Below are 7,485 nucleotides of genomic sequence, written 5' to 3'. Positions count from 1 at the left end.
TCATCCGTCAAAATAATGCTATCACTTCTGAAAATATTTTCATTTTCTGACATGCACTGAGGTGCCATAAAGTAGTGTTGACAACTCCATCTTTAGCATTCCACAAATCTTAGGGAGATATATCATCAGAAAACCACACAGTCTATATCCGGGTTTTGACAAAACTGAAACATGGCCTGCCAGCCACAGATAAGGTTTTGAAATGTTAGTCACTGAAAAGGTGATAACAGAAACAAGGATCAAATGAATGTACACCTTCACCTTTGGACGCCTGTGGTTTTGAGCCATGCCACTTTGGTAAAAGATATTGCCATCGACCTCTTGGCAAAGTCAGTGGATATGCAGAGTGTGATTTAACATGAAAACACACTATGGACATGGTGTTAGATGTGATGCTGGGAGGTGCTGGAGTTAAGAGATGCTGGGAAGCAGTAACATAGCATCTCTAACAAACTGAGGAAGGAGGGCTCAGGCTTGGAGCACTTGCCACAGTGCTCGGAAGACAAAACAAAATGCCATCTTGTGGCTGACAGCAGCGGCTCATACGGAAACTGAAAAGTTTTGGAACAAGTGGAATCTTTCCTTCTTTTCCTCTTTCCCTCCTTCTCCTCTTCCTTCTTTTTCTCCCTTTTAAACCTCAAGTGTTTTGGGATTTCAAGCTGTTCTCAGTTTTATATGGAAAATTTCAATAGATAGAAGGCGACAAAAACTCATTACACAGAACCTAGACATGAAATATTAACCCAAAAGATTTTTTTAAAGACTCTTTAAAAAAATATATAACCAGAATGACCATGCATACTACCTTTAAGACAGAATTTATAATCATTTACTTCTTAATGGTTCCACCCCCATGCCATCCATTTTCAAACAAAGCTGAGTTTATGGCCATCATACAAGATTACATTCCCGTGCAGTTGCAGTATTTCTTCTATAATGATTTATTTAAAAGGGCTTCACCATGATAGCTCTCCAACTTTGTTCCTTCCTGTATATCACTGTTCAGGGTCAAAAGCTGGGAAAAGGGCTGGTCCCTAAGGCCTAACATATTTCACCAGTGGAGACTCTGGCTTTTCACTTCTCCTTCTCTCCTCATCACTTTATGCTTAAGGAAGAACAGATGTGGAAACGTTTAGAAAAAGACTAATTGAATTTCACATAACACAATTTAGCATTGTTTGAGGAAGTACCTAAATCAACAGCACATTTTCCAAAGTCCCGGCCTCGCCTAATTAGAACACCAAACGTGTGACTAATTGGCCACACTTCCACCAAAGGCTCTGCTGCAGATGAGCTGTCGCCCACTCCCTGGCCCTGGCTGAGGCCGGTGGTTTGGCTGTGAGGTAAGGTTGCTCTAAATGAGCTGGGCTGAGCATAATGGGGAGACTCGGTGAGAGCTGGAGAACAAATCCTCATGAAGCTGGAGAGAAACTGGAATGTTTACGCGGTGGCAGCACCCGGAGAATTACCAGGAGATTATCAGTACATAAATTAAGAGATACTTGGGGCTCCATAATAGGGATAGTTAATAGTCTGCTCTTTATCATTGGGCTTCATGGTCTTAGAACTTGACGTCTAATTAAAATAAAATCTGATATCATCAGCAAAGGCTCCATTTAACCCAACCCTTTACCACTGGCAGATCTGTTTTTTGCATGCAACAGGAGGTTTTCTTTCTTCCTCATTTTATTTCCTAATGGTGTGTAGGAGAATGTGTGGGAAAGAAAGGGCATAATTGGAGCAAAGGAAGGGATGATTCTGGGTTTGGTTATATGGTAAAACCCTGAGATTTTTGCTCTAGGGAATCTCTCTTCCCAACTTTCTCCTCCGCATAAGACCCACAGAACAAGAAGTGACTTTAAAAGTCATTTAGTGCAACTTTCACGTTTCATAGATGAGGGTTTTGAGGCCAAGAGAGGTAATTTGCCTAGAGCCATGCATCTATTCCATGGCAGACTTAGGGCTAGAAATCAAATCTTCTGACATCCACTTCTAGTGCCATTTATACTTCTTTTTCATGCTCCAGCTGATATTGAAAGAGTAACACTAGTGCAAGGGTTCATTGTTACATGCTGACTGGAGCATTTGTTCATCCCATAATCTAAATAACCAAACTTATTGAGCTATAAATTTGCTAGAGAAATTATACGATACTCTAATTTGTTAACATAGATCCTGGTTTCTGGGTCAATGGCAATCTAAAAATCTGAATATTTGTTTCAATTAAATCTTGTCATTTTCTTTTTTTGTATGCTGAGAAACGACACTGAATTCATTCTTCTTCAATGGAAATGCTTTTCTGAAAGAACAGGCTGTTTCTCAAGACTCAAGCTAAATACAAATGCTATTCATACTGACTGTGTCTTTGAAATATGTGTTTTATGCTCATTTTAAAAAGAACACAATCTGGCTTTAAGGTATTAGACATCTTTAATACTTGTTCCTATGTTTCTCCATACTAAGGACAAACTGCAGCTGAGTATGATTAGTTAGAAGTGATCTCTAACTTTTGCATGCCAGTAAAAGCAGATCCATAGAACTCCTCTTTCTTAAGTTTTAATCAAAGTTTTAGAAAGCTGGAAATGAAGTTAATAAGAGAAATCAAGATGAGATGTTAGCAAAACATTTCATGCATTAACAGCCTTGAAAATTCCTGATTGATAAACAATTTGTTTCAGATAGAATAATATTGTCCTGGAATTTTTGTTTTTTCTCCATAAGAGTATATGCAGAAGAGTGATTATGACACTGATGGCCTACTGAGGGACTGACCAGATAATAAAATCACGTAGTGGTATATTAATTCTCTAATAATAAAAAGGATTGACCATGGAATAGTTTAATCAACTGTGTGATGTGGACACATAAGAGAATGTACCATTTACAAGGAATCAGCCTTGGGAAAGTTCCTTCAACTCCATTTGCCTCAGACTTTAAGCACAAATGAACAAATGGACTGTGGCATGATTGTGTGTCAGCATGGTGGGATTTGGCCATTCCTCTTCTTCCCCCTGTGTTCACCACAGCCAAATGGACTGTTGGGTGGTCAGAATTTGTCATGAAGATAGACGGCCACTGGGAAACAGCGCTGATGGGTCCTCCGGGCTGTGATCCAATGCTTTGCTTCTTGTAGAAGAGTGTTCCATATCACCATATATAACATGGTGGCTATAAAAATTATCTCTCTCTCTTTAAAAAAAAAAAATTATCTTATTGAGATAACCTGGGAAGACCTAAAAGTCAGGAAAGGATTTTAACTCCTTAAGAAGAAAGACTACTTAAATTCAGGTATTTACTGATATAATTTCTCCATCAAGCAGAAGTGATCAGTGAATGTTTTTAATGTTGTTGAAGTGGGTTGATTTTAAAATCATTTGTAGGCAATAAAGAAACTATCTTTTATATTTAGCGGACAATCCAAAATTACATTTTAAAGAAATAAAATAAGCCTTGTAACTTAATCACTCTGAAATATACTCATCAAATAATATCATGCAAACCCTTCATATTTTGAATGAATTATCTGGTTTGTATAATGAGCTGAAGTGACACTAATAGACCAGACTTGTAGATATAATAAAACACTTTTCTATAGAGAATAGGCCCAAAGGGCCCCAAATGATCAGAAGAAAATGGAGGGAAAATCTAGATGTTCTATCTGTAAGATGTAGAACACCTGGATTTCTTTTTCTTCAAGTCTGTTTTCTGCCCCCCATCTTCCTTACCCTTATCTATTCAATTTTGTGTCTTTTCTTGTAATTCCTTATTTCTTTCAAGGAATGTCCCCATATTTGTTGGAATAATGAGAAAGACATCTCCTAGATATGCATTAGTAGAAAAACACATTTCCCCTTCTTTCCTTCAAATAGACACATCAAAAATATATGTCTTCTGAAAGTTTTATATCAAAGTAAAGTATTTTTAATTAAAGCTTGGGTCTCCTCTGAACTATGAAGACTAGACCAGACCAAGGACTACCACATCATTTTTCTCCTCATTATCACCTCGTTAAGATCCCAGAACATGCCTCAGAGGCAGGGGGTTGCTTAACAAGGTGATAATGAGGAGAAAATGTCTCCAGCCTATTTGGGGCACAGCCCATGCCAGGTTGGATGATGGCAAACCAGGTTGGACTAGAGCAGAACATACTTTAGTTACTAACATGTTGTTCTCTGAGTGGCTTGGCCTATTTTAAGGTATATTGTGTTTTCTTCCTATAACTATTGGTAAGTCAAGATGAAAAAAAAAAAAGAAGAGTTGAGCCTAAGACTTTGGATTAAAGACAGAAGCTGCTTCCTAATATTCATTCATCTGTTTAGCCTTAGTAATACAAACCTTGATATACAGCCAGGAATCACCATTTAGCTAAAATACTATATTCCCCAGTGTTCCAAGAACCTAGAAGCACCATGTGACTACATTTTGGCGAATGATATTTAAGTGGATGCTGTATTTAAATATAACCCAAGTGTACATCCTTTCGTTCTCAATTCTTAGCTGTCACCCAAGCCAGACTATGTAGGAGTAGTGGTGTGCCTGAACCAGCTCATACCAGTTTACACAAGCCAATTTTCAAATATTCTGAATTTTGAAAACCAGTTAATAAGCAAAACCATCACTAAAATGTAAACTACATAAAATTATAATTTAATAAATTATGCTAAAACCCAAAGTAATAAATACTTGAAATCAATTTTTAGTGGTTTTACTGTTTTCTATGTTAAAGTTTATATTGTACCTTAATGTTGGGACTACTAGGGGTGTTAGTGTGTATTTTTTCCCAACTCCCTGGGTAGCAACATGACATAGGTAGCTTGAAATTAGCCATGGTTGGAACATTTATATTAGTTTTATGTGTACAACACAGCGAATAGACACTTATGTAACTTATGAGTGGTCACCCCAATAAATCTAGTTTTCATCTGATACCATGCATAGTTATTACAATATTATTGACTATATTCCCTATGCTATACTTTATATTGCCATAATTATTCTGTAAGTACCAATTAGTGCTTCTTAATTTTTTCCCCGTTTTCACCCATCTCTCCAACCCCCTCCCGTCTGGCAACCATCAAAATGTTCTCTGTATCTATAAGTTTGTTTGTTTATGTTGCTTTTTAGATTCCATGTATAAGTGAAATCATATGACATTTGTCTTTCTCTGTCTGACTTATTTCACTCAGCACAGTACCCTCTAGGTCCATCCATATTGTTGCAGATGACAAGATTTCATTCTTTTTTATGGCTGACTCATATTCCATTGTGTATATGTACCACTTCTTCTTTATCCATTCATTTATTGATAGACACTTAGGTTGCTTCCATATCTTGGCTATTGTAAATAATGCTGCAATAAACAGATGGGTGTATGTGTCTTTTTAAATTAGTGTTTTGGGTTTCTTCAGATAAATACCTATAAGTGGAACTGCTGGGTTCTTCTTTGTCTCTTATTATAGTCTTGCTATGATTTTGAATTGCAGTTCCCTAATGGCTAATGATGTTGAGCATCTATTCATGGGTTTATTAGTCATTTGTATATCTCCTTTGAAAACAAAGAAAGAAGCCCAACTTCATTTTTTTGCATGTAGATATCTAATGGACAGCACCATTTTTTTGAGAATAATATTCCCAAATGAATTCTTCCAGCATATTTTTAGAAAATTAATTGAACATAAATGTAAGAGTTGGTTTTGGACTCTCAAATCTACCCCATTGATCTATATATCTGTTCTTTTGTCAGCACCACTCTGTTTTGATTACTGAGGCTCTTGAAACTGGAAAGTGAGTCCTTCAACTGGGTCTTGTTCTTCAAGATTGTTTTGATATTCTTGGTTTCTTGCTTTTCAATGTGAATTTTATAATCAGCTTGTCAACTTATGCAAAAAGCCAGCTTGGATTTTGATAGGGATTATGTGAATTTATAGATCAACTTGGAGACTGTTGTTATCTTAACAATATTAAATCTTCTCCTCCATAAACATGGAATGTATTTTCATTTATTCAAGTCTTCTTTAAATTCTTTCAATAACATTTTATAGTTTTTGGTGTAAAAAATCTTGTACTTTTGTTAAATTTATTCCTAAGTATTTTATTCTTTTCAATGCTATTGTAAATGTAATTATCTTCTTAATTTCATTTTTGGGTTGTTCATTGGTAGCATATAGAAGTACAATTGATTTTTCTATATTGATCTTGCATCCTTCAACCTTGCTAAACTTATTTTTTAGCTTTTTTTCTGCAGATTTCTGAGGATTTTCTAGATACAAGATCATATCACCTAAGAATAGGAATAGTTTTACATCTTTTTAAAATTTCCTATTTTTATTGATTTTTAGAGAGAGGAAGGAAGGAAGAGGCAGAGAGAAAGAGAGAGAAACATTGATCTGTTGTCTCCCACATGTGCCCAACTGGGGGTCAAACCCACAACCTGGGTATGTACTCTGACTGGAATTCAAACCCCACCTTGTGGTGTATGGGATGATGCTCCACCCAGCTGAGCTACACTGGCCAGGGCAGTAGTTTTACATCTTCCTTTCAATCTAGATGTCTTTTGTTTCTTTTTCTTACCTAATTTCCCTGGCTGGAGCCTTCAGTACAAAGCTGAATAGAAGTGAGAGCAGATGGGGAAATCACCCAGTCTTCCATCATTAAGTATGATGTAAATGTGAGAATTTCATAGATACCCTTTATCAATTTGTGGACATTCATTTCCTGTCTTGTTTGTTGAGTGTTTTGTTTTTGATTTTTGTTTTTGTTTCAATCATGAGTGGGTGTTGAATTTTGTCAAGTGCTTTTTCTGTATCTGTTGAAATTATTTATGGCTTTTGTACATTCCATTAATATGGCATATTACATTAATCGATTTTAATATGTTGAAGCAATTTTGCACTCATGGAACATGCTGGAATCCGTTTGCTAGTATTTTGTTGAATATTTTTACTCCACTCATAAGGAATATTGGTCTGTTGTATTCCTTTTGTGTGATATCTTTGTCTGGTTTGAGGATCAGGTTAATAGCACTTGCCTCACAGAATGTATAGGGAAGTGCTTCCCTTCATCTATTTCTTTTGGAAGAGTTTGTGAAGAGTTGTATTTATTCTTCTTGAATGTTTTTTATAATTTACCACTGAAGCCATCTGTACCTGGGCTTTCCTTTGTTAGGAAGTTGAAATTAGTTATTTAATCTCTACTTGTTATAGGTATTTTCAGACTTCTATTTCATCTTGAGTCAGTTTTAGCTAATTGTGTTTTTTTAAGAAATTGTCAATTTCATCTAGGCTATCTTAATTCATTGGCATGCATTTTTTTCATAGTATTCCCTTAGTAATCCCTTTTATTTCTGTAAGGTTGGTAGTGAAGTCCTCTCTTTAATTCCCAGGTTTAGTAATTGAGTCTTCTTTGTTTCTTTTGGTCAATCTAGCTAAAGATATGTCAGTTTTGTTGATCTTTTAAAGAATCAGTCTTTGAGATGCTTGATTTTTC

This window comes from Miniopterus natalensis, chromosome 5 (genome assembly GCF_054644295.1).
Source record: "Miniopterus natalensis isolate mMinNat1 chromosome 5, mMinNat1.hap1, whole genome shotgun sequence".
Taxonomy (NCBI): domain Eukaryota; kingdom Metazoa; phylum Chordata; class Mammalia; order Chiroptera; family Miniopteridae; genus Miniopterus; species Miniopterus natalensis.
This window is presented reverse-complemented; position numbering follows the sequence as displayed.